The sequence below is a fragment of the Pyrgilauda ruficollis genome, unplaced genomic scaffold (genome assembly GCF_017590135.1).
Source record: "Pyrgilauda ruficollis isolate IOZ18807 unplaced genomic scaffold, ASM1759013v1 scaffold39, whole genome shotgun sequence".
NCBI lineage: Eukaryota > Metazoa > Chordata > Aves > Passeriformes > Passeridae > Pyrgilauda > Pyrgilauda ruficollis.
This window is the reverse complement of record NW_024525378.1, coordinates 1776412-1797971: the sequence shown is the minus strand read 5'-3', so window position 1 is coordinate 1797971 and position 21560 is coordinate 1776412. Positions and strand designations below refer to the sequence as shown.

At 37.8% G+C, this 21560-nt stretch overlaps 1 protein-coding gene across 1 annotated transcript in view; it reads left to right on the top strand.

Moving 5' to 3' along the window:
* GABBR2 (gamma-aminobutyric acid type B receptor subunit 2) overlaps positions 1–21560 on the top strand; it is a 454172-nt gene that overhangs the window by 237980 nt on the left and 194632 nt on the right. The window lies entirely within an intron of this gene.

The window sequence follows — 21560 nt, the reverse complement described above, 5'->3', positions numbered from 1 at the left end:
GATAATCTGAGTACAAAGAGTGAACTCACTGTCAAACAGTGTCATAGATTGTGTAAATAAAGCTGTCCAAGGCTGATGTTTCATCATCACTACAGAGTATACTCTATGTGCTGCTTGGTGACATAGGAATATGACTGTAATACTGAAAAACTGAAGAACTTTCAAGAGTAACTCAACACAAATCAAGAGATTATAGAGAATTACTTGAGGGAAGCGTGGTTCCATAATAGCATATTCAAAAATCAGCATGGCTTTCCATCTATGATGGTTTGACATAGGAGATTTTGTCTGCATAATTTAGCTATATAGGAGCCAAGACTTCAACCAGAACTCTTTGAAAAATCAAGGTCCTATTTTATAGTTTGTAAATTCTACACTCATAAATTGTGCCTCAAAAACTTCTGGTGAAATTCTTCTGCCTGTGCAATTTCAGTTCTGCCTCATTCATCCTGGCTGCTGAATTAGACAGCGGTTCAATTGTTTTTGACCGTGTAGTTAGGATGATATTGTGCATAAGCAGTCATCATTGTGAGTGCTGCAGAGTAGCCAGAGCTAAAAGCCACATCTAGAGACTGCAAAGAATATTGTCCCAGAGTGAGACAGCAGCAGAGCCTGGCAATTTTCTCTCCCTCCCCTAGCCACCCCCAGTGAAGGACAGGGTCCTGCTCCATGCAGTGAAGGAAATAGCTTATTGATTTTTTTGTGGAGTCTCAAGCACTGAAGATCTTCCCCAGGTGCCTTCCTTGTCCTGCATGCTACTGCTTGATCTGCTTTCTGATACACTGTGGTGTTGTTGCATTTGTCTGGTGACTACCAGGTGTGGTGGGGCTGCAGCTTCATCATGTTTGTGTTGAGCTGCTTTGGTTAAAATATTCTTCAGGAGTTACAAAGGGGAGAGGAGGTTCCAGTGGTCAGAAGTGCATGTCTCAGCTGAACATGAATTCTCTAAGATAGAGGTAAACGTCTATAGTCTGCAGGTTCTTGTTCTGCTGAACTCAGATGTTTGCTTCCAACCAGAGAGCATGTGAGCATGTCCAAGAGACTTCACTGACATTTTCTGTTAGATATTCTTAATGCTAAGTTTTCTAAGATCATACTCAAATCTCATAAATTTTATTATTGGTGCTTTCATTATGAATAACACTGAAGACTGGCATTTGAGACATAAACTATCAAGCTTGTCACTTAATTTCCTATTTTTTTTTTAATTAAAATCTTTTCTCGGTGTCAGGCTACACAATTTCGTCTCCATTACGACAGTTTTGTTGATACAGGAGCAAACCAAACGTGTAAGAAAAGCAATTATGACACTACAAAATTTGATCGGGGATTAAAAGTATAAATTGCCTGAGGTAAGAACACATACATCAGTTAAATTGCATCTAGAAATAAATCAGCCAAGCCACACATACAGCTGAGGGATAATTGTTTGCTGGTCCCTTTGGATGAGTGCACAACAAACCGACACAGCATTAAACACCGGGTCACACACTGACTGCTGTGAGTAGACCTCAGCAGCGTCACAAATGCTTTGCAAGGACCTTTCCATTGTACATTCTGGAATTGTTAATTGATTAATGATTTTTTGTGTTTGATTTTGAAGCTATTAATTTTAATGAGATTTATTCTATAGCCTACTCTTTAAATGCAAAGACTGTGGCACTGTGGAAATTTGGATCTCTTTGCATCTAGATGGTGTTTTCTGCTAGTTTCCATTTTGAAGATGCAATTTATATTATGGAGGCCAAAGAACCACAATTAGTATTCTAGAAAAGATTCAATGCTCGGCTTTCAGCCTAGTGTTCCAGACCTATGTGTGTTAGTGTCAAGTTTTCCCTCTTACAGAAAGTTAGGGGAAAGCGTATGGGAAGAAAGACATCCTTTAGTGGTTATTTCCTAGCAGTGTACAGAAAAGCAAGCTTTCTCTCTATTTTGAGTCAATTTTCCATAGCACAGCTGTTAAGTCCCAAGGGACACAGCAGGGGCCTTTTCCCCAATTTGAGTCAACCCTTAGAATGTGAGAGAGGGGAGGGATCCTGCTCCAGAGCACTTCTAAAGTGCATTTCAGCTGCTCCTGGGCTAAGGAAGAAGATGTGACAGAGGGAACAGAAATCCCTGTAGATGTGGTTCAGAAAACATTTGGATAAGTAGTTGTTATGAATCATGAATATTAAGTGTACTTTCCCTTAAAACCTAAGTAGTGGCATCTGACTCATTGGGCTCATGAATTTCTGTAGCTATTCCTGCAAATAACATGTACATGGATGGAAGGAAGGAAGGAAGGAAGGAAAATGTAACTACCTTGCCACTTATTTCTTTTCATATTTGTGTTTTAAGTTTGGACATTTGGGGTTTTTAAGATCTGGGCACTTTAGTTTTCTGGTTTTTTATGTTGCACTGGTGAGTAAATGTCAGCTGTTAAAATGTTCAGGCAACTAAAGATGCAGCTAAGCACCGAGAATATTGATTTTATTTTGCAATTTATTATTTAGCAGGTATTTAAGCATAAGCATATGGTATTGTATTTCTGATTGGAATACATCTATGAAGTATTAAGAAAAGTGGATGATGAAATTTATGTATATCCTGATAATCATGTTATATGTCTTATACATTTATAGTGTGTTTTAAATAAGGAATTTGATCAATTGGTAAACTGGTCAAAGGCTCACCCAGTGATGAGTGATAAAAAAGTGATATTAAAAAGAACTCCATGATAATTATAAAATAAACCTGGAATATCCTAAGTGTTGCCCACTTAGAAATATGAAACTGCATATCTCTCTGCTGGAAGTTGAAAGAACATGTAAAGCGAAACCAAATGTTTAAAAATTGCATAATATAATTTCTCTACTTATACTTTAAAATATCAGGGGCAGAATAGCTGTCTTTCATATTTTCTTTCTAAAAAATATTTTTCCTGAGGCTTTCAAACTGCTCCTATTGGTCTTTCTGTTAAGTTCTGATTAAGCAAAGTTTTTAAAAACACACTGAATATTAAGAATGATTATTCGGAATGGGCTGGTGAAGGGCTGTATTGAATCAAGTCTTTAAAGAGAAGGAACATTTCCCTCATAGAGTTAAGTTTAGTATCCCCTCTTTGTGGAACTGTTTTGCAAAAACCCAAATGTTAGCTGTGAGAGAGACTAAACTTGGTTATAAAAAATGTGAATATTATACAAGTTTTAATGTGCATCTCAGTGAAATTAAAGGCATGTCAGGCTTAGGTTTTTCAACAAAGGCATGCCATTGCCTGGGGGCTTGTCATGGCTGAAAATCTAGTCTGTGACATGCTTTTCACTTCTCTGAGTGACAGGCGAGGCAGTGCTACCTCTGAAATATAACGTGCTAAGGCTTCTGCAGACTGCATGTATTTTATGATCTGAAGTTACATCAGAATCATAGAATATCCTGAGCTCAAACAGAGATAATAAAATTGAAGTTAAGGTTTTAATTTTAGGTTGGCTTTGTTCTTTGATGTCGGCAAACCGCGGACTCCTCTCAGTTAGTCACAAAATGCAGCTGTGTGTGATGCAATCCCAATGCACCACAGCAGCCTTGTTTTCTCTTGTGTCTTTCATACTGACTACATTTCCACAAAGCTCAGCAACTCCTGGCAGACCATAGGTGAGAGGAGCCAGGAAAGAACTTGCTCCATATGCTCTGTGTGTCCCTAGTATAATCTCACTCAGCAGTGGGTCTCACATAAGAAGGGGAACAAGTGAAAAAATTCTCAAACATAGCAATTCCTTTGTGCTTTAATTAGATTTTTAAGAATGCAAAAGAGGGATGGCTATCTTTGTCTGTCAAAGTATTATTATTATTTTCTCAATTTTTAAAAAAAATCTCATAATGATAATAATATTTAATCACTATTAATAAGAATTAGTTGTTGTTTCAATTTTATTTCAGTTATAACAATGAGAAAATTACTTTTAATAACCACAATCTTTTAGGAAAATGCAACTTTAGGTTCATGTCCCTTTATCTTTTGTACACTGGGAGCCAAAATAAATACATTCAGAAATCAGACATCACTGTCTGACTTAGACTCTGGTTGTAGTTATCAAATGTGGATGGTTTGCTGTGCAGATGCTGTGGTGCACAGTCTGGAAGCCCTCCTCCTCCCAGGATATTCACCTTGCTATCTTCTCTACAATTTCTCCTCCACTCCAAGATGGCACTGTCTTTTGCTCTCATTTCTGTAGTTGTAAAAGAATCCTGCTGGTCGTGACCAAAACTTGAAATCTTTATTAAAGTATATTTCTCCCTCCAAGCCTTTGTGCTGTGATCTAATCTGCTATTCCTGCTACACTTCTTCTTTACCTTTGCAGTTCCTAAATGAAAAAGCTTTTTTTGTCTGCTGATTGCCTTCTTCTAATATTTGTGACAATATCTCCTTTTACTTGTTATTCAGCCATTCCATATAGATGGCAAGGTCTTGATCCTCTCCAGGAAATTAATCCCTATGTACTTAATTTGATTTAAATTCCTCCACCAATGCATATGTTAAGAAGTTGCAGTGAGCAGGGCATTGATTTAAATACTGTGATCTGAGAGAGGAAATATTATTTGACATGTATGATGTTGGCAAAGGATGCTTTTGTGTTGTGGCTTTCTGAATTTTCCTTCATTAATTCACGAATCTTTCTGTAGTGGCAGTGTTTGTGTCTGGTAGGAGCTTTCTCAATGTAAGTTATTCCAGAGCTTACTCCAGACAGATGGGGCAGTTTTGCTTATCTTTCTCAGTATTTTCCCTCTTTGCCTTTAGTTTGAAGATTCATTTGTTCAGATCTACCTTACTATGTGGTAAACACTGGCTATTTTCCTGTCCTAATTTCCACATTCCTGAAGCCTGCATGTTGTTTTCAGCTTAATCTTGTAATTAACTGCAGGAGGGTAGTACTGGTGTAGGTGAGTATAGCTGGCACCTTTCCCAGCCTTCCTTGGTGCAGTCTCTTTGCAGGCAGGGTTACAAGGATGCTTTTACAGACAAGAGTATTTCCAGTTTGTTGGTCTATAATGTTAAAAAACGGCAAGGCTTTCAAGTGGTTCTCATATTTTCTGTACAGTCCTTCTAAAATACGCAGTAATTAGCATGCATTTGTACTCACTGATAGCAGGCTTTTAACACTAAAAATACTAAGTATTTCTTTAAAAGTTGGATGTGTCGAAATTCTCCCCAAAACTAGAATGTTGTTTTTCACATTTTAAAGTTCTATGTATGCCAGCATAGGGAAACTGTAAATTTGCTTTGTTTTTGGTTTTTTTTGGGTTTTTTTGGGTTTGGTTTTTTGTTTTTTGGGGTTTTTTTAAGTTTTTTTGTTTGTTTGTTTTGGGGTTTTGGTTTTTTGGTTTTTTTTTTGTTTGTTTGTTTTTGTTTTGTTGTTTTTTTTTTTTAAGTCTGGATGAAGTGGAAACCACTTTTAAAAACTCTCCAAACCACAAAAGAGGTTATCAGGAGCTATAAGGCAACAGGAGACAGGTGGAATCTTGTTCCTACCAGTTATGTAGAAAAGCTGAAAAAACATTGAATGCTGCATCTAGGAGGTTGTTGACAAACACTGTTTTTATGATCTGTTTGAAAACCCTGACCTGATTTCACTGTAGAGAAAGGTTAAGTGAAGTTTAAAGATGATATCATTTGCAAGCCACCAATTTTTGAAGGCCATATATCCTCATCCTGCTAAAAAAGGTGAAAACAAGAAAAATTTTAACCAGATGGTGCTTTTCACTTCAGCAGAAGCGGTCATAACTCTCTTCAGATTAGCCATCTAGGATATGGTAGAAAGAAAGATGATTCATCTTAAAAAATGGTGTCATGTTCTTATTTCAGGGCTCCTTTTCCACTGTTCCCCATTTTGTCTTGCTGTTTCCTTTTCGATTCTGTAATACCAGCTGACCTACCATGCTGGGCAGTAAACTGATGGGAAATGGGATTTGAGAGTATCATGTAGTTCATTTTGAGGGGCGCTCCTCGGCGAGTCCCCGGAGGGTTCCCTAAGCTGAGAGTTTGCTGTAGCAGCAGGCAGGCAAGGAGACTCCACACAGCTTCTGAGGGTGCTGATTAAGGGTTTATTGGGGTTTAGTTTAGTGAGGGTTTATTGGGGTCCCATTCCTGGGAGCAGCATGGCTACTGAGGGGGAAGGGGAAAGGAGGAGGGAAGTGGTGGGGGAGAGGGAGAGCCTAGAGGAGAGAAGGGCCAAGAGAGGAGGAGAAGGGCTAAGAGAGGAGAAAGGCTAAGAGAGCAACTGGTCTGGCTCGCACGGTTTAAGAGGGAGATTAAAGTGGGCACGGAATAAGACTGGGGTCAATGGGATGACAGACACATGATGGTTCAGGGCAGGACCACAGGCTTAGAATATACCATATACAGAGCATACCATTTAAATAAAATGCAATACCACAAGAGTAATTGCTCCCTTGCCACTCGTGGTGCTCTTGGTGTAGAGCTAGAGTAACCCAGGAGCAGTGGGCTTGGGCTGGCTTGTGTGACCCAGGATACTGCAGCACCTGGAGGCAGCACTTGAGCCAAGCCTGCTCCAGGAGAGGCACAAATTCCCACTCTGTCTGAAGACAGACTCTGTGATGGCCTCTAACAGTAGGTGCGTGGTGAGAGGGCTCTGTGTGAAGGTCAGACACAGCCATCAGAGCTCTGTTGTGGAGCGTGTTTGAAGTGTAGCCAACACGTTTGAATTTGAATGCATTTTCTTACTGAGTGCATTTTCTTATAACAGCTATCTGCATGATCTTCCTTTTCAAAGAGTGGTGTTTCATGCAGTGTGTCTGAATGAAAAACTTCTCGTGTTTGCTGCACACTGAAATGAACAGCCAGGTTTGGCAAAACGTGAGAGCTCTTTCTGGATCTGGTGCTTGCTGAAGTTTTGCAGTGTTTGTAGGTTAAACGAGAAAAGGAGAGCTAGCACAAGACTAGTTCTGTTGAATGTACTTCGCTCTGAAATCTGTTGTTTATCTCAAATGTTGAGCAACAGTATTTTCAGTTGATTTTCTGTTTACATCATCAGGTAAAAGAGATAAGAAGCAGGAAACAAAATGCGAGTTGGGAACGGCTTCCTACAACAGAATCCTTAGTTCATTACAGGGAAGGCTAAAGTTATGGAACCTTAACATATCTCCCTGATAAACATCATGCTGAGATATACCCAATTTGTTTGACTGCATACGGTGACCAAACAATCTTGATTTTACCTAATACACATAGAAACAAAAAGGACAATTTTAGTACAACTAATACCTGTTGGCAAGAAGAGAATTAGGAGAAAGTTTGCAGCATAGGATGTACAGAAAATTTAAAAATAAAACTCCAGTAGGATGTTTTGCATTTGAAGAATAGTTGTTCTTCCTACCATAGGTTCTGTAGATAAATTTGAAACTAAAGATGGTTCATCTCAAGCTATAATTGGAGTTATTCTTTAAGGAAGCCATTTCTGATAAAATGAAAATTTTAGAGAAAAATCCTGTAATACTAAAATAGCATAATAATTCCTAAAACATATTTGAAGTGCTGGGCTACTACACTATCACAACATGGAATTTGCACTTATTTCATTAAATGTAAACAATCAACATGGAAAATACTTTGTCTGCCATTTCCCTATTCTGCACCTGTAAGTAATATTCAGTATATCTGTGATGTGTGGCAAACTGGTTTTCATAAACTTTATCTTACAATTTTTAAAATAGGGAATATTTTATACTCACCTGACCATCCTTTTCACTCATGAGGAAACAAAGAGTTATCATAGTATTCAACAGCATGTAATATAGTAACTTGTATACAGTATATTGTATACATGTATGCAGTAAATTGTATAAATTAAGCACTATTGAATAAAGACAGAAGCTGCCTTATGCTTAAATTGCAGTGGGAATATTAGCCCCATATGAAATGCATGGTGTTTGAACAAAAAGGTTACAATGGCCTCCACATCCAAAGTAGAAAGTCTTATCCTTCTCACTTCAGTTAGTAGGAAAGTTTATTTTGCTTAGCTGTCATCAAGAATATTTAGTCCATTATTTTCAATGGGAAAATTCCATTAATAAAAACTTGGTGGAGTGAGAAGTGACTCAACTTCTAGGAATAAATCTTAAAGCTGTTCAGAGGCTCAGAAAATCTCCAAATTATGGTCTTTATGAATAAAGTAGTACATGTTCTGAGTAAAAATAATCATCATTTGGATACATTTTGACAAAACAAAAAAGATGAATGCTGTCTTGAGGCAGAAATTTGTATTAATTATACTTCACTGATGTCAGTAGAAGATTTCAGATATTATCTATGATGCTGTTGATCAAATATTGGTTAGAATGACTGGAGACATGAATTTTCTCTCCAGACACCACCTTCAAATAGGATATTGATAGTCTTCGGGGGGTTAGATATAAAAAGGTTTGCAACTAGGAGCAACTTTATCTCTGGATCCACTACTCCCTTTGTGCACTACATGGGGAGCAAAATAAAGTTCAGTCTTTAAAATGTAGGAGTATGAACACCATGTCTCTTTTCAAGTGTATGAACATACCCTGGCAGTAAAGAGTACGGACACTGTGTCTTTGTCTGTCAGACAGACTGTGTCCACCCCGGGAGATAAGTCAGAGAGCACTGGAAATTGTTCCTGGCTTCCAGCCACAAAAAATATTGTCAGGGGTTAGTAAGCAAAATCCCTTTTCTAAACACATTGAGTCAAAAAAGTCGTATCAGCAGCAGTAAGCATCACCTCTTCTGCTCCTGTATATCCCCCCTGCCACATTGCAGAGGGAAGATTTCTGATGAAAAAAAGGGGAGAACAAGATAAATGAATGCCTGCCTGTCTCTAGGGGTTACCAATGCACCTTATCTGGAGGATGGTAGTAGAAGACAGAGAAATAAGATTGAAGAACAATGCTGCATAAATTCCTTTATCTTATGTGGACAGTGACATAGTCCAGCAATACCACTTGATACCCAGATCTGCATTGAAATTTCCCAGTCATTTCCTACGAGTACCTCTACAGAGGGTAAAGTTTTTTCCAATACCATGAGACACAGCAATATGGCCCTTCCAAGGAAGTTGACTTGGCTTATAGGCTTCAGAAAAATAGTCTGGAATAAGTGGTATCTTCCTTATATGAGTATTCTGAGTTTTTGAAAACAACATAATTTGTATGCTAATAAGATTTCCATTATTGCAATGATTGCTTTCTTGTCCATTAATTACGTATGCTTTGATCAGTCGGCATTAGTGCTGTGCATAAAATAGCTTTACAAATATTTAACAAATGGGTTCACAATATTAGTGTTTTTAAAGAGAGTTATTGCTACAAATTAAGAGATTCCTTTTCCAGCTTAGAATATGAAGATAAATATGGTCTAATTTGAGGAGCAATTGTTAGCTGTTTTGCGATTATTAATTCCTTTTATGAGTGATAGAAAGAGTGTAGAATCTCCTTTTAAGTGCTATATCCTCATTCTAGATGGGATTCAACATTGTCATATCACTGCAATATAGGAAAAACATCATAAATATTCATTGAATGCCAGTGGCAGAGAAGGAAGTACTTTCTTATTCTAATACCAGTTTCATTTAAGATAGATGAAATAAAAGGCTTCTCATTAGTTATTTTGGGACATTTAATACTCTATAGGCATGCCATACACTTAGCCAATTAGCATAGATGATTGATAAGAAGAATTCAAAAATAGAAGTAACTGATTTTTAAGGGCAGCTGTGAGTACAGGGTTTGCTGCTATTGTAGACAGCAATGCAGTTTGTCAGAGTATTAAAAAGAAATTTAGTCCCATTCCATTCAGTGTGAGTGTGTTGACCAAGATAAGGAAAAGGTTATGATACTGGAGATAGCCAGAAAAAATAATGGAATCTGTCATTTGTCTTCCTTCGGGCTGTTTAGATATTATTGCTGTCTCTCCAAGAAGCCAAGCATCTGATGCTGGAATGCTTTAATTACAGAGGTGTCAGCGTGAGCTTCAAGTCACGGTGCTTATTTGGAACTTGTAGTGTTGGATCTTTTCTAGGAAAGGGAAGAGTACTGCATCTTTAAGCAATGGTTTCTTTGTTTTCCAGTGAGATCTCTTCCAGGTTTAAGGCTTCCTAGATCTTGAAGGTTTGATCTCTTAAATTGAAAAGAAGGCTTTTGAGTATGAGGCAACCTTCTCCTTCACTGGGAATAGAAAAAAAGTCAAAGCAAGGTCTGGGCCTCTGTGCTTGCCTTGAAAAATCTAAGCTTAAAATCAGTTCAGCAGCCCTGCAGAACAGTTTCAGGACTTCCTTCAGCACAAGCTGAGGTGCTGCCTACAGTATTCTCAGAGGATTTACCCTGGCATCAGCTTGCTCAGTTGCTGGTGCGCTGCTGGGGCTCAAACAGCAGTTCAACCCAGCACAGTATGATTCAGGGCTGTAGAGCTGGGAAGGGAGAGAGGGAAATGAATGCTCACCTTATATTCAAATGAGTCCAGTCCTTTCTGAATGTAAATTAGGGGAATTAGTGTAGGTTTGTGTATGTTATTCTCTAAAGTGTGCAGTTAAGTGTTAGTAGAGATAATCTCCTGAGTGGTATTCTGCCACCCTCAGCCATTTGATAGACAGAGACACACACATTTTTTCAATCAAAATTTAAATATCAGTATTTTCAATATTTAGAAAATTGTTTGTTTTTACAGTTTCAAAAGAAAAATAATTATTTTCCTTTCAAATAAAATATTTTTAAAGTCTGAAAACTGATATTAGCCCTTTTTCATGGGAAAAATGTATACAGGGTTTTTTTTTCTTATTTTCCAGTCTTCTTTCTATGTTTTTTAAAATTTACTATTTTTTTCTTTTCATTGCAGCTAAGTAAGGGATATACAAATTTCAAATTCCCTTATGTGTTAAAGTAAATGAGTTGTGTTATTCTGCCAAATTATGAGAGGAGAGCATCAATCTGTCTACTTTAGGAATACTAGAGGCATTTAAAGAGAGCATAGGTGGGCATAGGTGTCTGAGGTTCAGAGAACAGTAGCCCAGAATGGTTCCTCTCCAGTCTCACTTTCAGGACTCTGAAATTCAATCCCTGCCTCCATTCTGGAACATGAAGTTCCAATACACTTTGTGCATGAGAGAGACATTTCAGACTGGCCAGGTAAAAATCTTCCTCCTATATAAAACCAACTTTTGTGGTGGGAAGATAACTCAGGTGGTTTTTATTCCTCTCCCTATTGCAGCTCTGAGAATACCTAGTCTGCTGAGAGCAGAACTACTTTTTCTCTGCACAAATATCATTAAAAAAAAGAACAGGGGAATCTCCTTCAAATAATACTGTGAGCCAAAAAGTAAGCATATGGCCAATAATAAGAGGAACCTGAAAGCAAGAGGAAAGCTTAAAATGATAAGAAGATTCAGGTTCAGAAGCAGTCTTCTGATGGAAATATTTGAAGTAAAAAAGGCTCCCCATACTAAGTTTTATAACTCCAGGAGCTTAGATATGAATATAGTCCCATGAAATGCATTGATGGATAGTAATTCCCTAATTCCCTTCCAGTTCCAAATTTACTTTCTCTGATTCTGCCTGTGCTTCTACTGAAGCAAGAATTGAGAGCAGTACCTTTAAAATAAGTGCAAATCTTTTTTCTTTTTCTTTATTTTAGAGGATATTTGGCGGGGGGGAGGGGAGGGAGGGATTCTTTTTGTATTTGTTTTGTTTTGGTGATGGTAGAGGATTTTTTGGTTTTTTACTTGGTTTTTGGGGATTTGGGGGGTTGGTTGGTTGGTTTTTAGTTTGGTTGTTGTTTTGGTGGGAGGGGTTTTTTGGTTTTTTTTGTGTTTTGGTTTTGTTTGCTGGTTTTTGGTGGGGTTTTGTTGTTGTTGTTTGGTTTTTGGTGGTTTTTTTTTTTGTTTGTTTGTTGGTTTGCGTGTTTGTTTGTTTTTTTTTGTTTCTGTTGAGGTTTTTTTTTTCGTCCAGAAACAGCCTAGTGGTGTCTGAGCTGAGAAAGGAAATTCACTAGAGTAAGCTTGCTAGTCTGGGAAACTGCTTGTACTTTTAGACTGACACCAATCTTGTTTTCTTATGTAGATTTACCAGTTTGTTTACCTGGGTGGATCTGAATTAGTCTGCATGGCATGGTATAGATAACATCCTGGGCGTGGAAATGCTGGGGGGCATGGGTAGGAAGAAGATGTGTAGTCTGTAGCTATTTCATAGCATTAGCTGGACTTTAAACATTACCTTGAGTTAGAAGAATACCAAAAACAGGACTCACTTTTCATTAACTTGCTTTTATACTAATTTCCACAAATTAGCTGGTGTGACTTAAGGGGTAACACAAGGATATCATCTGCTGTATTGTTTTCTTCTCCACCATCATGTCCATAGGGAATCCTGAAGATTTTCAAGTCGTATATTTCATTGAAAAATACACTTTATCTAATTAGTGACTAGGCATGTCTCAGAGTTTTAATATGACATTGATTTTTAATTAATTTTAGGCAGAGAATGTATTTAAAACAACAAAGTGTTTCATAAAAGTTTTTAAAAGCATCCATCACAGTGGGAAGATATTTAAATACCAGTAAGCCTTAACTTTAGTGTTCTGAAAGTGTAGGAAGAGCGATCCCAAAGGAATGCTGTTACTCTAAGCATCACTTTATGGAGTCTGAAGAGAGCTACACCTTTGGGATCTGTGACCTGTGCCAGCTGGAAAGCTGCTTTGATGTTTAGGATCTAATGGTACATGGCACAGATCACTCAGAAACCAAACCAAGCCTCTTCAGCATCTTCAGATCTGAGTGTTTTACAAAGAACCTCCCATCTTACCTCACCAAAACTGCTACACACATATAAATAGTGAATCTTTTAAGTGTCAAAACTATGCCAGTTCTATCTTACTGACTCTCTGCAGGTTGTTGGCACAGGTTAGAATAGCCTGAAGGATTAAAATGGACAGTGAAAAGGGCTGAACTTGATTTTATTAAGAATATGCTGGTTAGATCTCCTTCATGCCACTGCCAAACCTGTTCAAATCTCTGTGCTCAGCAATGCTAATGCTCTTCTCTGCAGATTTCAGTCAGAATTTGATGCTGGTGAAAGCATCACCTGGAGCGATGCAGTGCTGAAGGAAGGAAAGAGGATGAAACTTCTACTTCATTATCATCAAACGTAGCTGTCTTCAGGAGTCCCTTCTGATAGCAATATAGACAAAATCTGAAATTTTAAAGAAAAGTAAATCTGAGAGTCCTAGTATTGAAAATAACTTAGGCTGGGCTTTCTGGCTTTACAGAAATAGACATCTGAAATGTCATAACAATACTGGCAATTGTCAAGTGAAGCCAAAACTACAACTGGGCTAAATTAAAGGGTTGTTAGAAGCTTGCTGTAAGTTTAGATGAACAAAAATTGTTGTTTCATTCTGAAATGAAAAATGGACCCATTTCAGTGATGGTTATTGGGAAATGTATTAGAAAGTCAATGTCCTGGACAGTCAGTTCCCGTGTACTTTGAACTGTCTTAGTTGATTTGCCGAAGAAAAGTTTAAAATACTCTAATCACTAGAAATATTTTATGAATATTGAATTAAACAGTTTGAGTTCCTGTGTAAGAGCTTTTACTATGTGAAAAGAGAGAATGTCTGTGTTAGTGTTCTAGACCTGGACAGCTGCTCACTACAAAAAAAAGACATCTTTTAGCTCAGTCTTCTCTGGTCAGCATCAGTTTACTTTCTGCCTGCAGGGGAATTTTCAGATGTAAAGTAGCCATGTAACACTGGGAATGAGTCTGCTATAGTTGTCTTTTCTCTACCCCAGTAGGGAGAATCATCCACGACTGACAGGTATACACACTTAGAGATTTGTTAAGCTGTCTGGTCTTTGTAAAATTTTTAATTCCCCTTTCCTGTTAAGGCAGTTTTGAATTAAAGTTGCTCACTTAGAAAGAGAATAGTCTGAAGATACTGTGCTCAGCACTTGCACATGGGTAATGCCTGTGTGTTCTACTTTGGATACGAAACCCTTATTAATAACAGAGGCTGCCTGCTCTTTAGAAAGAACAGAGTAAACAAAGTAATCTCCTGTGTCCAGCCAATGTGACAGAGCCTGGGCAGGAGGTGCACAGAGAGGAGGCAGTGGGTCCTCCAGTCATTTGGGTCATCATCAGAACAAATGGAATACAGCCTGTGTGGTTCTGCTCTCTTCTGAGATTAATATAGTTTAAAGAAAATGGAAGAAATTACTTCAGAACATCATATGAAATTGCACTGTTGAAGAGATGGAACTGCTGCTTAATGCGGTGTCCTTAAAAGGCTTTTTGCCATCTCTTCTATTCATTCTTACAAAAGCAGTGGGGAAAAAACGCCATGGTGGTGGAAGATAACGTACTGTTACCCTGTTTCTACAAACACACAAAGCTAGAAACTGAAATCATCAGGGACTCAACCTCATAAGAACAATTCTGGACATCTCCTCAGCAGTTCATATTTACTCTTTTATACACAATGGGAAGGGCTTGCGTTCCTAGTCCCAGTGCTTCAGACTGTTTCCTTTTCTCTTGCCACCTTGAAAGACAGGTTGTTTACATCAATGTTTTTATACACTCCTGGAAGAGATTGAATGAAAAGAAAAGGAATTAAATTTCTTATGCTTCAGAAACCAACCATAGATCAGGAAATTGGCTAAATACCAACAGTCAGCACTGTTATATATCACATGTATCACCAGACTTGAAAGCATTTGTTGCACACTGTTCCAGGGCCTGTCATTTTGTTTCTGAAGTAGTCAGAAAAAAAGCTTGCAAAATAGCTTCTCAAGTGTATATGTTTCATTTCAATTTCTTTCCTGCCATGCTTTTAAACCCAAGACCACTAATGATGTCCAACATAGAGCTTACCCGATCACTGACAGAGATGACTCACAAAAAACTTTGTCACTAAAAATAATATGGCCATAAAGAATAAAAGAGCATTTAACTCCTTTGCCTTTTGCTGGCCATAAGCCCAGCTGAACATGTAAAAGCACATTAATGAGTAACAAAGCATAAAGGTTTCATCTTCACCTGCAATGGCCAGCAAGTCTGATACTTTGATGCATGATTTCCTGGCTAGCATGCTTTTCTCCCCACTTTTAGCTGCTTATGAATTGCTGGTACCTTGTCAGGGACATTATTGCCTTAATCTTGCTTCTGTGTGTAAACAGAGTGCTCAGATGTTTGTAAATGATGCCTTTGCTTGCTGTGCTGAAAGAAATGCTATGATTGTGCTGTCTCATTTCAGCATAGCTGTGTAAAATTGTTTAGATGCATCTAAATGCTAATCTAATGGAGCAGCTTAGTCTGGCCTTATGTCATTGTTCTGCCAACAGCACACTTTTATGCAGTGACAACTGATGATACAGGATGCTGATGAGATGGATGAAAGAAAGCCTGTCTATTCCTCTTCTGGTTCCTTCACTTTCCTAAAAAAAAAAAAATAAAATTGAAGTTCTGCCTAAAATATGGTAAAGATCAGCTAGCAAAATATTAGTTAGAAATAGAGGCACCTTTCTGCACAGCAAGAGCATCTGTGTTTCAGTTATGCCTTTATCAGGAAATAAATAAAATTGTAACAGGGGCTCAGAGAAGGGAGATAGACAAAATAAAAAAAAAAAAATCTCCTCTCCTTGGAAGAAGAGGCTGAATGGAATGGACATTATTTATAAGGTAGTGGCTGCATGATGAAACCATGGTGGTAAGGCTTCCAGTACTTTGTATTTCCACATAATCCTAGACTGAGAATGTACATGAATGATAGGCACATAAAGATGCTTTGCTTAATTTGAAACTGTAGGTGTTGATCTTCAGTTCCCATTTCTTCCAGCCCAGCTGTGGAATAGGACTCATTGCTGTCATGATATTAGAGGATGCACTGTACCTTTTTGGTTTTTTTTTAGGAAACTTGGTGTTGGGAAATGATTTTAATTCGAGATAATCTAAAGAAATTATTTTATATATCAGGGATATTTTTTTTAAATTTTGAGAAATTCTATTACTTATTCTGTAGGCATTTAAGGTAGACAAGTGCCAAAGCAGAGCACAATGGGCAATGCCACAGACTATTTGAATTAGCTGATGCTGACAAAGATCTTGGCAAATATGAGACACAAAGCCCATCTTTTTTATTAAAATTGCCAGATATTTTTGTCCAGAATAGGTTTTGCCATGGGGGAGGAAAAAAAAAGAAACTTGGATATCTTTCTTCTGTGTTCTTTATTTCCAAATTGCCTCTGATGTGAATCTGTACATCTGCTTATCCCATACTTCATTTGTAAGAGTGCAGTTTCTGTAACCTATTTAAAAATCATTAATATTTCCTGATCTCTGACCTATCTCTGAGATATAATTTTCCATTTACCTGCCTGGCTTCCAAGAGCTCACAGCAGCTACATAGGAATATATGAAGTCTGGCATGAGATCTGTAGCCTGGGTCATGTCCTGGTCCTCTGTTTCTAGATGAAAAAAAAAAAAAAATTATAAGTAATCCTCACTCAATGCAAATTTCAGAAGGTCATTACCTGCTGTGCAAAGGAATAATGTGAAAAACATCACTGATTTTTCTGTGTTAGGCCAAAGTCCTAATAGATGAGTGCCTCCTAATTCCAGTATTAAGGGATTTGATGAATGCCAATTCTTCATTCTTCTTTTCCATCACTGTCATGATTACCAGATTATTTTTTCTCAGCAATTCTCTTCCAATAATTTATCTTCCTTCTTCCACACTGTTTTTTTCCAAAACCAGTGCTTTTGTGTGGGGGAAACCACTTTGTTTATGGGTATATTTTTTAAGCCTATGCATAGCATTGCTATGGTGCAGATGGATACTCAATGTATGGAAGTAAGCCTGTGCATTTTTTCCTGCTGTTTTATGCCTGCTCTTTCATGGCTAGAACAAAAGTTCCTGTCTAGATGAGAATGGTGATACTGCTTTATTTAGAAAATGTTAGCCAAGACCAGGTTTTTAGCTATGCTTCACCCTGCTCTTTGAGCTGCTCTACTGCTCTCCAGACAACAGTGTTCAGTTACCCAAAGCTTTTGGAAAATGTCATAAGAGAGAAAACGGGAAGGGAAAAGACATCCCAATGGATTGTAAATGGTTTCAGATTTTAGTCCTTAATCTTGAAAATTTTGAAGGAAACACCTTTTCTGAAAATAGACTCAAGGCCTGAAAAGCAGCAGTCACTGAGTCTGCTTTCATCAAATGTTCCAGAAACATTTTATCCTCAGCAGTCTAAAGATATAAAATCAGGGACTGAGAAGCATTGTTGAGTTGATGTAGCATTTTAATTTTCATCACCCTCTGCCTTCTGCTCTCCTTTCATTTATCCAAAAATGATGGTTACCTCTTTATCCCACAGGGGGTTCCCCCTTCACTGCTGTCTCCCTGGTACCCTCTCTTGCACTCTGCTTACATCTCCTGTGCTCAGCTCTTTGTCTGCAGCTGAATGAGTGATGTAACTAGGTTGAAATCACAAGAGTTGAGCGCAAGCTGCCCTCAGCTGGAAGCTTGCTGTTTTGTTTCAGAAGTGAGGTTATACTTGCAGAGCTAAAAGCTTGTCAGGTAGAATAAATGATATTCCCTTTCTCTATAAACACCACTGTCGTGGACATGAAGTTTGTAGGGTGGAAGAGGCTAAGAATTCCAGTGGGTAGCTCTTCACTGCCTGCCAGTTGCAGAACCAAGAGCCACAGAATGCCAGCTTGCTGCTTTGTGCATGTCAGGGAAGGTGTGTAAGTAGCTAAGGAGTCCTGAAAGAGTAAATTGAGTGCAACACATGAGTCTCAGGCTGTGTGGATTGCATGAAAACATAGAAAGAATCTGGGGCTAGCAGGGAGTGTCTTGCTCCCTTCCTCCTACCTCCTTCTGCTGGTACCTTCATCCTTTCAGGGCTCCTTTGTGCTGGCTCTGCTTCAGCAATTCAGAAACAGCATATCGCCCACTTGCCAAAGCAATTTAAAAAAAAAAAAAACCCAAAACAAATTAAAAAAAAACCCAAAACCCCCAAAATACACCCAAAACAACAAAACAGAACCCAAAAAACCAAAACCAAAACAAACCACTGAATGTATTTTGCTGTTTAGTAGGCCACTACAGCTCACACAGGTGCCTGGTGAAGCTGAGCTACCACCAGGTAGGTGTAGAGCTGTAGAGCTAGGAACAATGTGAGAGGCCAGTAAGCTGCCCTCGGGGTGCTGGGAAACTCTTAAGTTTCCTATCCTGGGATGCTTCACCCTCGGCTGGTACTTTTATTGGACATAGACCAAAAAGGAAACTACGAGTTCAGAAGTACACCTTGATTTCAGCAGATGTCACAGAACTTCAAGAGACCGATTTAATTTTATATATTATATAAATATATAAATATATAAAAATATATGAAATTATCTAAAATATTATTTCAGTTGTCATAGTTATCTTACTGCTTTTTGGGTATTTCTGCATGCATTGATTTAGATTGTTTACTTGATATCAAATATCTCACTCAAGTACCCCAAAAGTGAATGAGCTAACTTTTTTTGGGAAAATACCAATGGTCACTTTTGGAGTGGTTTTGACAGTGTAGTCTCAGATGTTTCATGAAAAGTCACTGGCTTTAAATACTGTTATATGAGGAGATGACTCGTCTATAGGGCAGAGTAGCCCATATTCCTGAGCTGTGAAGTGGAACAGAATCAGTATCCTGAAGTATTGTGTATTGGCCCATCAGAAAACGCTCAGGGCACAGAAGTCCTGTGGTATTTGACTGTCTTGCATCCAGCTCTGGTATTTCTGTCAATGTTCTCATGGTCTTTCCTCTGATGGAGGAGTATTTGTGTAAATTTGGCTCGAGTGTATATTCTATGACATTTTAAACCAGCAATAAGATAACAAGTATAGGCTGGGTAAATGATAAACAGGTGAATAAACAGTTTTTTGGTGCCAGTTTGGTGGTGGAAGACTGCTGAAGGAGGAAGTAAACATGGTGTAAAGCAGACATTTCCTGTAGGGATAGTACTGAAAATTATTAAGTAAATACTATGCACTTATTTCTCTGTTTACTAAATTTGAGATAGTTTGCAGGAGAAAATACACAGTAAATTAGATTATGGTCAAAGTGCAGACCTGGCCCTGACTGAGAGAGAAGTTAAGAAACTTATGAACTCTGGTTTGATTGAAGAAGATGATGAAAACTGAAGATATGAATGAAAAAATGTCTTAGCCATGTATTTCAGTGTATGAAGAATAAAAGAATTCTAACTTTGGCATGGGCTTCTGTCCAGAGTTGAATAATAATACTGTCAAAGATAGTGCAAAGAAAATTGTAATAAATACTAGTGCTCAGTAGCTCAAAAAGAGCTGATGACATGTTCATAGCATAGCAGAGACCTGCTTTTTAACCACCAGGAAAAAAATAGAGAGGCATAATATGCAGTTCCTTCCAAGTAGAGACAAATGACTGCTGTAAAGATGGGGAAGTCCCATGTGTCAGAAATAAATCCAATGTTGGCTAATAATTTGTAGTGTGAATACATGATGTGGATTTCTTATTCTGACCACAAATAAAGGACTAATGACTTAAGATAAAAGGGAAAGACTACATACAAGGGGGGCAGAAAATGTCTTTTTATTAAGAGGGTGAAACAGTTACTCTGTATAACAAAGTACACAAATCAATATTAGGGTTTGGAAAACAGAGCACAAAAAAGATGATGGTACTCATAAGAAATAGGGAGAGGATGTCCTTGTATGTGGCAAGAGTGAGATTGATGCTCTTGAAATGTTTGATCCAGTCTGTTTTTCAACATTTCTAAAGGACATTCCAGCTTTTTAAGGGAAGGGAAAAAAAAAAAAAAAAAAAAAAAGACAAACAATTGCAGGGGAAGCAGATCAGAGATGTATCAAAAAGCAAACAAACAAAAACCTAAAAAACCTACAACATAAGCTTGTATATTTCTGTTGTTCGAGTCACCTAACTTGTACTGTGAGACCGGTATGGTTTATACTTATGGGTGGTAGTACATTCAAGAAAACTAAATAAAGTACATCTGTGTAAGGTTGTATGATGAGTTATGCAGCTGCAATGAATCCCAAATACATAGATGTATTTGGGCCAAAAAATTGAAATTCTGTGTGCCATGGTAGTTGTACACACCAGCAGCAATATCCAGGGTGGGCAGACTGTGCCAGACTGAGCTCATTCAGCTCCTTTTCCACCTTTGTTCACATCTCTGTCTGTTGGGCTCCAAGCCACAAACTTTCTATTTCCTTCCCATCAACTTTTCAAGGGTCATTGCTAGGGTGAAGATGCCTGTCCGCAGCTCAAAGTTGTGCAGATCAGCTGGACAGATTGCTATTTATTCTGGCATTCACTTTTACAACCAGTAAAGAAAAAAAAATGTAGAGGGTAGATTGAAGAAAATTAAATAGGCACCAAAACACCAGTGTGGTTTCTGTTGGTCTCCATTGGGATGACCTGTGTGTAATGGAAGAAGAAAGCTTTGCTAATTAACTATTTAATATATAGTAAAATGTGGGGTTGGTTTTACATGCATGTTATTCACTTGTGCAGTTGATTTAAATGCTTGTTCAGGACTGATATTTTACATATCTTGAAATAGAATTTTTACTTGATCAAGAAATATTTTTGGATATGATGATCATGTTCTGAAGAAGTTAGTATCAACATTGCTTCAGTTATTTTCTTTAATTCTATACAATTACTGGTCCTTTTACTAATCAATATCTAAATATGCCTGTGTGTGTAATGTCACAAAACATAATGGAAGGTAAAAGAGGATTTTGTGTGTTGCTATATTCACATGGATTTTATAATATCTGGGTTTTATGGTGGGTCACACCATAAACTGCAGTTTGTACTGGCGCATGTGCTGGAGTGTGTGGTAAGGTAAAAAGAAAAGATGAAATAGTGCTAAGACTGACTTTTGGAATGTCACATCTTAATGTGTGTATTAGTAATATCTATTATTCAAACACCCACCACTTTAAATAAAGAAAAAACACTTTTACTAATTTATGAATCTCAAGTGTAAAGACAACTCTCCAAGACAACTCTCCGTAAAGCTAAATCTTACGGTGTGTTATCTCAGTAACAAAGAAACGGCTTGATGTGAGCTCTAGAACATCATCAGATTATAGCTCACTTCTCATTCCATAAATCAGCACATAATTCCTAAAGACAGGTTTCTGAAGCATTGATTGGCTTATTTCTTACTAGCATTACTGTAGATTATGAAATTAAATCCAACATTTAATTGTCTATTTATATCACTTTCTTTGCTTCAAACATAATTATCTTTTTTTAAATAAAATAGCCAGAAGATTGGGGTTTTTTTCTTCTTAAAGTTTAGCACAGTATGCCTTACACTTGTTTAAGGTTTCTTCTATTTATCAAAGGGAAATGGCGTTTTTTGGCTTGCAGAAAATGGTGGGGAGTTGAGTGTGCTGTACTACAAAATTGTTGCACTGTTCCTGCAGGGACCTGGCTTCAGTACTTGAAAGGCCTTCAGTACATCCCTTCAGTGACCAGAAAAGATTATCCAAAAAGTAA